The following is a 9,824-nucleotide window of genomic DNA, read 5'->3' as shown; positions in this document are numbered from 1 at the left end:
TAAAATGTTCATGAATTTCAAATCAAATCACAAATTTGAAAACAATATTAACAATTCTTGTTTGCGAATTTACAAAGAAAACAAAAAGAAAAACCAAAGAACCAGATTAAGAAAGAAAAAAAACTGGGCAAAAGAACATTCTGCAATATTCCTAGAACAAAAAATAACCACACGTTGTCTTTTTGTTACATGGGCCGGCCAAAAGCAGTAGATGCGCCGAATAGGAAAATACGGAGTCATTTGTGCCATATTTTATTTGGGAATTATTTATAACCCTAAAATTATTTTTAGGGGATATTTATAATGGAAAACTGAGCCTACAAAATCTGTATAAACTTTTATTTAACATTGGGATGGAAAATAAATTCAATAAGACCTAGAGATTTAGTTGGAAGTGTTGGAAACCAAAAAATTATTTTGGGATTTTATTTGGACCCTAATATTTTTTTTTTGGGGGGGGGGGGGGTTATTTAATAATATCCAAAAATAGGGGTTAAAAAATTTGTATTTAATATTTAGGCTGGAAATAACTTTCTCTAAGCCCTAAATATTAATGGATCTTATGGTTTTTTTGGCAAAAGATTTGAATGAAATTAGTTATTTAATAAAATTTAAATTCATAAGGATAATGAAACAAAAATTAATAACTTCAAAAACAAAACCTACCTAGCCAAAACCAACACAGCCCAATCCCTAGCTAACAGTTAGCGCACATCATAACGCAGTGTGCAACCCAACCCACAACCGGCCTAACTTAGCCCAAGCGGTACACCACATTATAACCTAGACATAGTATCTTGTCCGATCTAATGGCCGAGCAGCCCCGCCAACCCTCTGTCCTACTCCTCCCCCTATCTCTCTCTCTGCCACTGACCTGGGTGTAATGACCCGTAGTTATGTTTTAATGCTAATGGGAGAATTTTTCTTCCCAAATGTGCATCACATTCACGTATACAAACACTTCTACTTAAACTTAGATGAATTTGGATTCAAATATAAAATTGGACATGACCTATGCACATTTTTGGCTTTTGGTTCACAGTTCAGATAAGAATATCAATAAGGACTTAACTGCAAAAGTACAATTCATATTGTCAATGGGTGTCGTAAATACCCTATTGACAGAGGGTCGTTAAAACTTTATCGCCAGCGCAGCGTAAGCTCGGCGAGCACGGGGTTGTATAAACCCTACCTATAGCAGGTTTTGCGTGATAGGCACACATGGAAGTGTGAAAGACTTGGATCTTAGACATGGCCACAAATCATGGATGTGATGGGTTACGCACCCAACGGAAAGGCTAAGTTAATCGCTCGTGCGTGAAGTAGCACACCTCTACCGACTGTAATGAATCGTGGCATGTCCCTTCCTGATCTGGGAAAGATCTACGAATGCGGCGAGAAAGGAGTTTGTCGGAGATTCTAGCAACCTTCAGAATCTAATGACTATAGATACACTTTCTATAGTGCCTCAGGTGATGCCTATATGTACAATGTCTCTATGATTGAGATTCATTATGTCAATGGCTCTACATGACATAAAGTCACTTAGTAGTGGCATAAGTTTATGTATCCACAGTTAGAGGCATCTCAAAGAGTCACTTAGAATGTGTATGTACATATTTGTAAGGGAAACGCTTCTCACCACTATTATGGTACAAACCTATCACCAGACCACTCTTGGTTCGTTGATTTGGCTTTCATCCCACGGCTGAGACACCCAGCAAAATCTCTTTCCATTTTCACGCAGCCATATTCGCCTAAACCCAATAATCCCTCGACCGTTTCCAAACTAAAACTCCCAACTCGTTCCTCCTGTGACCCACCTCACATCAAGATTGCAATCCACCTGCATCATCCCTTTTTGTCCACCAGCGCCGCCCAGATTCAATCTCCCGCACCAAATCCACCTCACCGTCAACCTCTCCATGCACCGCCACCAAGGTTTGATCCCCTCCATAGCACCACTCGTCCTCAATGCAGCCCATGCTCCTCCTAATAGGTGCGTCAGGGGGTCTTGGTGGTGGATCCTAATAAATGTCCTGAACATGGAGGACGATGAGGTAGACGGCGACAACGTCGACTCGCCTTCACCCAATAAGAGGGGCTAAATCTTGGGACTTAAGTGGGTTCCTGATGGCCATGTCGTACTCTGCAGGTTTCTGAGGTTGTAATTGCTTATAGTGGAGATGGGCGTATTCAGGTGCTCCGTTGGCAGCCGCCCAAGGTCACCGCGGGCCTTCTGTTGAAGACCTATCGATTGCTCGTGGATGTCTGTGCTCTAGCTCGCTGCCGCCACCTCGAGGAACTATCTTGTGGTCCAACCAGAAAGCAATTAATCTAAGCGGTGAAGCCATATGTGATTACGCCGGAGTCCAGTGGTGGCTACCCCGCCGCCGGACCTCACTGCACACACGCCCATCAAAGGACAGTGGCGCACCAAAACTGAACTGAAGTGCATTCAGGGGGTGGAATCTCGCTGTTGCGGACGCGCGTGGTGGCCATGGCCTTGGCCGTTGACCTCGTCGTTGATGGCGGTGAAGGGGCGCACGGCTTGGGAAGGAGGGAAGGGAGGTGAGATGTGGCGCGATGGCCGTGGATGTCAGCGGAGGTCGGAGACGATGCCCTGGTCTTCGTCTTGCCGTGGACAGAGAGGACGACCCTGGCCGGCGCGGGGGCCAAGCCCCCGCCGGAGTCTTGTTTCAGATTCGTGGCGGAGCCATGGTGGTCTGATCCACTGGAGGAGGGTAGGCCCCCGTCAGGGTCGGGGCTCGTCGTGGGGTTCCGGCGAGGTCGAGCTTGACGAGCGCGGCCACCGGCGGGGGAGGAGGCCATGGAGAAGGCGCGGGAGGGCAGGGGGTCTCAGATCCGTCGGTCGCCAGGGTCCAGGCAGAGGAATAGGGAAGGGAAAGGGCTCACACTAGGGTAGGCAGGGCGGCCGGCGGCGCAGTGCTTCTCGGCGGTCGACGGTGGATGTGGAGGAGGTGGTGGAGACCATGGTGGCTGGTGCATGGGGTGGGGGATCCTAGTGGGGAAGAAGGTGGTGGGTTGTGGAGGTCCGGCGGGGGAATAAGGTAGGGGTGCGGAGGCCCCCGGCGGGGAAGAAGGTGGGAGATCGGGGGAGTGGCCATGGCCCTGTGCGTCGACCGTGCGTGGGATTAGGCTAGTCATAATGGGAGTAACTTAGCTAGTAACATAGCGCATTTCAAGAAATTTTTGTTTATGTGGCATGTAATTAATGAGAGGTGGTAACATAATATGTTACTGTAACATAGCGCTTTCCAAGACAAAATGAGTCTACAAGATAATAAATGAAGCCATCTAAGATACTACTATTATATTACTACTTTGCATTATGAAGGTAGTAACTTAGGCTAGTGTCATATGCATGACACTAGTCTAAGTTACTCCCCACTATGACCAGCCTTAGAAAGCGGGGCACGGGAGGCTGGTGGTGTGCGGGGTGGGGTGGGGTGGGGAGGGAGTTTGTGGCCCTCGGGGCTCGGGGAGTGGTGGGTCGTGGGGGTAGGCGGGTGGTCATCGGAGTAGAGAGGTGTTATCAGAATAAGACTCGATGTTATTAGAATAAGACTCGATGTTATTAGAATAAGACTCTTAAGGGTGTGTGTGTGTGAAAATGTTTTCAGGGATGTTAAAGTGTATATAAAATAGTCTGAAAGTGTTTAGAACAATTTTATATTTAATTTAATATCAACGGGCCTTAAAAGGCCAAGTGGTGAACGGCAACTTGGGCCACAAAGGTCCAAGTTGGGAGGCCAAATTGGGGAAGGGGAGGACTCAAACTCCTCGTCCCCCTGGCCGGTGCACCAAGCGGGACTCCTTCCCCCTTGGTGTCAGCCCTCCCTCTCCCTAGGGATTTTGCTCTTTTGTACACACAAGTTTTGAAGTCTCCTCTAGTTATTCTAGTTCTAGTTCTAGTTGGTCCTGATTGACTAATTAGAGCTAGACTAATCCTCAAATCCTCATAATTAGAAAGCCTGTGTGGTTCTAATCTCCTCCCTCTAATTCTCCGATGATGATTAGCTCTAGATGGCGAAGCGCTGTCGGATCATGAAGGCTGCACGCCTGCAACCAAGTAGAGAGGACGTGCTTTCGGTCTTCGGTTCGAGGGACTGTTCGCGGGATCGTTCATCGACGGTTCGAGGGACTCCAACTATGACAACTATCTTACCAACACGTTCTTGTTCCGCCGCAACTAGGTGACGACTACTATCGTGATCTCAACCTGTTATGCATCTTCATATTGATCTTGGGTGTGCATAGGCACGAATTTTTTTGTTTACTACGTTGCCCAACACCATTACACATACATCACCATCTTACCAAGAGACGTACAGTGATGAATGGTATGCATGCATCCTTTTTGCGAATATCAAAGCTTTGCATACCTTTCCATTGTTGAAATGGAATATAATGAGTACAAAGGGTGATACAACACATGACCTGAGCACAAGATAGCGTGAACACGGTGCCTAGAACTGAGAGACATGGGTTGCTCGGCCCGAACAATGAAACACCACAGCTAAACCCCCATAGCTTGAGAGGTAGACCGAACCAACAGGACGTCCGACAACCACAAGTCCAATGCTGGGAACGTTGTGAGCACACAAAATGACGCTTTCAAGAAGGCTAATGATGTCGTGGCGCCATCACCGTCCGATCCGAAGAAACAGTCCTAGCCTTTCGCCTAGTGTTGAAGGAGGGGCGGTCTCCTGAATGTACAGTGCCCAAAATTGACTATATTTGAGTCACCGGATCAAACAAAACTTCACAAATATGCAGAACCAAATTCAATTTCCTCTCTGTTTACATGTAGAGTTAATACCTATATATGTTCTATAATAAGTACATGTCTTTGTGGACTTGTGTGATAGCTCAACTGGCACATACATAGTTTGATCCAGTTTATTATTGTGAGAAAACCTCCTAGACCAGGCCGAGTTGGCTAGGTAGATCGTAGATCAAACAAGCAAAGACTACAAACTATTAGACTTTGACTCCATCCACTATCCACTACTATGGAAAACCCTAGTAGTAGCGTTTGAAATATATATAGCAATAACGCTGGATCACGCTACAGCTAAGTTGTAGCAGTAACACTTTTATGGGCAGCGCTACTGTTAAGTATTGTTAACAGTAGCGCTTCCAGGACCAGCGCTACTGATAACTATCTGTAGCGCTCGTTCACATGAAGCGCTGCTGCTAAGCCGGCGCTACTGCTAGGCTCTTTCCAGTGCTACTGTTAATGTTCCTGCTTTCACAAATTTGCACCCCTCTACATATTTGTGATGTATTTATACATGCTCTATACAATAGTTTCATCAGATCATACTAAACATACACTATTCTCATCATATCATAGACATACAGTAGTCTTGTCATACCATCATCATCATCATCATCATCATCATCATCATCATCATCATCATCATTCAACACAAATATCATCACATCTCGAAAATAGCGATACACAAGTGCAATCATGTCATGTCTCGAATAATTGTAACTTCATGGTCATGGCACACACACAAGTTTCATCATCTCTATCTAAACCATGATGTAGAAGAGAAGAGCGATCAACATGAGTAAGAGTGTGACTATGTAGTACCGGCGGTCCTGCCCCTGCTCATGCTGGAGTGTCCACCTTAAGTAACTACTTTCCACTTCGGCTCTGCTGTCGAACCCACTGTGGCTAGCACCCGGGTACCTGTGCATCTGGGCTTGAGCGGCTGGCCAGTGGTTGTAGACTCCTGGAACCCTCCCAACATATACGGCGTAGTACTCCTTCGCCATCTCTGATCTATGTACCTGCATCGTGAGTTGATGATTGAACGATAATATGCAACATAATGTGTACTTAAGAAAACAAGGAGGCATAATTAGCAAGATACAAGCAACCAATAGTAAAGATAAATGACGAAGTTCCTCATACCCAAACTAATTAACTAGAGCGATCTACGCTAGTTCAGGACCACGGTTTAGTTACATCACATAGTTTTGCCGTGCATAAATTCAAAGTTTTGCCATAGAAAGACAGTAGTGACACATTGTCATCAACAATCAGTCCTCCATGTCGACGGTCCAATCTTCATAGTCAAGGAGGAAGCACCCGAGCTTCTTGAAAGGCCTCAGGTCCAGACGCTGAGCGAGTAGCAGTGCTGGGACATCTTCCCGCGTGATTGGCCCATGGTAGAACATCCTTGTTGGTTCGAGGACCTGCTTCATGATCACTTGGGCAAGTTCACATTGTACGTGATAAAACTCAGATCTGATTCAATGATCCGGTGTCCTTCCTATGCTTGTGGCCCAGCTGACAATCTCGACATCGTTGGTAGTAGGTGACATGCGAAGGCGTTGATTATCCCTTCTGTACTCGATCAAGTGATGCATGAGGTAGAATCCATCAGCCATACTGGTGTGCGGTTGCTGGATGCAGCAGAAGTCGGTCTTATGACCGAAAGCCAGCCCGCGACTCCTACACTTTTGCACCTTGATATATCCACCAGACAGGCTGAAGGTTAATAGGCCACTATCGAGAACACTCTTTATGTGCTTGTAATCCTTTTTCCTGAGGTTCTTCGATGAGTCCAAGTACATAGTATGGGAGTATTCCGGGGACAGAACGATGAGGACGCCCCCCCCGGCTGCGCAAATTAAGTACACCTCAAATTAGCCTCCATGCCTACAAAGGAATGATTAACACTTACAAAAGGATATGTGCGGATCACTTACGTGGGATGATAAGGCAAGAGAATCACTTCCTTGTCCTTATTAGCGATCATGAATTCACCGAGGTACTTGCTCGCATAGTAACCATGCTTTTTGCAAACTTCCAAGAAGCTCTCGTGCATATAGTACGGGTCCGCGATGCATATATATTTTATGTTCTCGATCCTGATGAAGTAGTTGAGATACAACGCATACATGCGGATGAACTGGAAATCCAGCTTGGTCATGTGGAACATGTCGTAGATGTAGTCAAATCACATGATGAACTGATTCGTGGGCCAGTTCTCGATGTACAACTTCCCAGCCGGCACCTTAGCCGCGTAAAGCGGGTATCCAGGTTTTTCCGCGATCAGAAGGCTTTTCTCTCTGGCCAGCACATCTTCATGGAGTCTCCTTAGATCATTGTTCAATATGTGCTCTAGCGCTTTGTCAGGTAGGATCGGGTCGCCGACAACATGGAAACGCTTCTTACCTTGGACATGTATTCTGTCTACCACCCGGGGCTTCAGAGGCGGCTGGCTGCTTGAAGAAGCTCTGGCGCCTTTAGGGCCTTTCTTGTCCGGTCTCCTTTTCTTCTTGGCAGGTGGCGGTAGTGAGCCCACCATACCTTCCCTAACCACCACCCCCAGTGTTGTCGGGCTAATCAGTGGATGGCCCTAGGGGGGTTGCTGGGTACAAGCGGCATCTGGAGGCATCTCCTGCGAGGATCGCTTGAAGAGAGACTTTTTGCATTCCTCCTTAGGACGTTCCGGCTCCGGCAAATCAGGCAACATCAAGTCATCATCTCCATGCTCATAGCCTAAGTCTTCGTCGTCCTGAGCCATCATTCCTCCATCATCATAGGCGGTATTGAAATACTTGTCTGGGTCATCATCATCATCATCCTCCATGTCATCATCAACATTTGCTTCTTTAACAGCGGGGGTGACATCATCTGGCACTAATGGAGGCTCTCCCTCGCGTCGTCCGCTATCACCTGCCACGACAGGTGCAGGTAATTTGGTAGGTGGGGTGGTGTTCATACCTTCTTGAGAAGGCGGCGTTGGCATGATACTGGGCGCCTCGATACGAAGAAGAGACTTTGGCCAAGGCAAGCACCAGTTCTTGCATGTGCCAATCATCTTAGGGGTCTCTTCGTTATCGACTGGTACCGGAGGAGGCAAATCCTCGAAGCTCGCTAAGACACTGGCCACGTTAACCTTGAAGAACCATCGGGCATCTCTCGGTTGTGGAACATGCGGTCCTTGGGCTTCACGATCGTTGCCTTTCCCATGACCACCTTCTGGCCATTGATGTCGTAGAGTAGGGTGCACAGGGTGTCGTCGGCCTATGAAGGAGACATGTCGGCAACGTCAAACATCCGAAAGGCAACTGAAACGGAAGACTATAGACATGCTGGTGAAAAGGGTATGATGCGTAATTACCGTGAGGGCGTCGAGCTCAGCCAGCGATGAAGGCCCGCCAAGCATGCAAGAGACAGAGGTCGGGCTGCTATGGACAGGAGCAGGACCTTTTGCGGTTGCTTGAGCAGGTGCTGGTGTTGTGTTGTTCGCCGAACTGCCCTCGACAAAGCTGGGAAGGGGAAAGTCCACCAGCCGTGCATTTGGATTGTTCTTCGACCAATCGAAAATTGCCGGAGTCAAGCATTGCACCACGTCAGTAACCACTACATTGAATAACCCGACCAACTCTTGTTTGGTCTCAGCTTTGGTCTTATTGACCGCAATCGCGACCTTCTCGTCGATGCTGTGCTGAGTGACGACCAACCGTCTCTTCTTTCTTTCCTCTGGCTCCTCGTGGTAGCATGTCTTCCACGAGGCGCCATCTCCGACACTGTGCACACATCCATAGGATGGCGGCTTGTCCACTGGGACCTTTTTCAGTATGTTCAGGGCCCGGTTGAATGGGGTGTCCCACTTGGGCCTTGCCGACGACTGTGATGACTCGTCGCTTTCGACTGCCTTTTGGTGCTACTGTTTCTGCAAAAGGAATGTGGATGGTTTACTAATGTGACAAAACATGCAGTCGAATTGATTGGAAGCTAATACGATAATGTGGTAATATAACAATTACCAGAAGTCTCATGAACTCCCTCGTGTTCGGGTCCGTGTAAAAGATCTTTTGGACTTTGTCCCACTTGTACCAGGCCCTGATCCAGTCATGCTCCAGCGGGTCGGTGAACTCCGCCAAGGGGTCTGGGATTCCGAGACTTTCACGTTCAGCGTCCTCCTTGGCCCATACGTGCCTCTTCGACTCGTAACCACGGCTTCCGAGGCGGTGGGGAGGCGTGTTCCTGGCCTGGAGCACCTCCATTTTCTTCGACTTTGCCTTGACTTCTTCTTTACCGCAATTTTCCTTGAATTTTGCAAAGTCCTCTTCCATTATTGACGGATTATCAGCATGAATCTTGGACCACGGTTCATTCTTCACAATCACTTTTTTCACTCGAACTTTCCAGGAGGACAAGTCATTGATGAACGTCACCATCCCCTTGTCGTTTATATTTGTCATGACAGGGTCGTCCCACGGCTCTTTATATTTGCCTTCATCCCGGCCGGGGAATAGGAAACTATTGTGCAACTTCTTTAGGAGCATGTGCTCCATATGTGGTATCAACCTCAACCTCTCGTCATTGATGTTGGCGGTTTCCCTGAGGATGCATCCAAGTTGATTGCCCCAGCACAAGCGCGCATCCTTCGGTGCCATTGGCTCTAACTTCTTGGTGTGCATTTCCGTGACCACAATTTGTCCGATGCCAAGCTCGTTTCGTCTTCGTGTCCTCTTCTTCTTTGTTGCTTTACCGGCTACGATAGCATCGTTGCCGGTTTCGGGGGTGGTGTCGGTGCCGGTGCCGGTGTCGGCGTCGGTGTCGGGGTTGGTGCCACTGCCGCCACCATGCAACACCATCTGGTGTTTGTCCAGGTAATCGAAATAGCGATTTGCTGCCTCGATGGGGTCTTCGAGGCGAGCAGAACCACCCACGACTTCAACGTTGGTAGATATGTTTCCTATTCAACAATTGTAAACAAAAGATATAATGAAGAGAAAAAAGGGGCCTATATTTTCTCGGAATGTTG

This window comes from Triticum aestivum, chromosome 7A (assembly GCF_018294505.1).
Source record: "Triticum aestivum cultivar Chinese Spring chromosome 7A, IWGSC CS RefSeq v2.1, whole genome shotgun sequence".
NCBI classification, from domain to species: Eukaryota; Viridiplantae; Streptophyta; class Magnoliopsida; order Poales; family Poaceae; genus Triticum; species Triticum aestivum.
Note: the sequence above shows the minus strand (reverse complement) of the source record.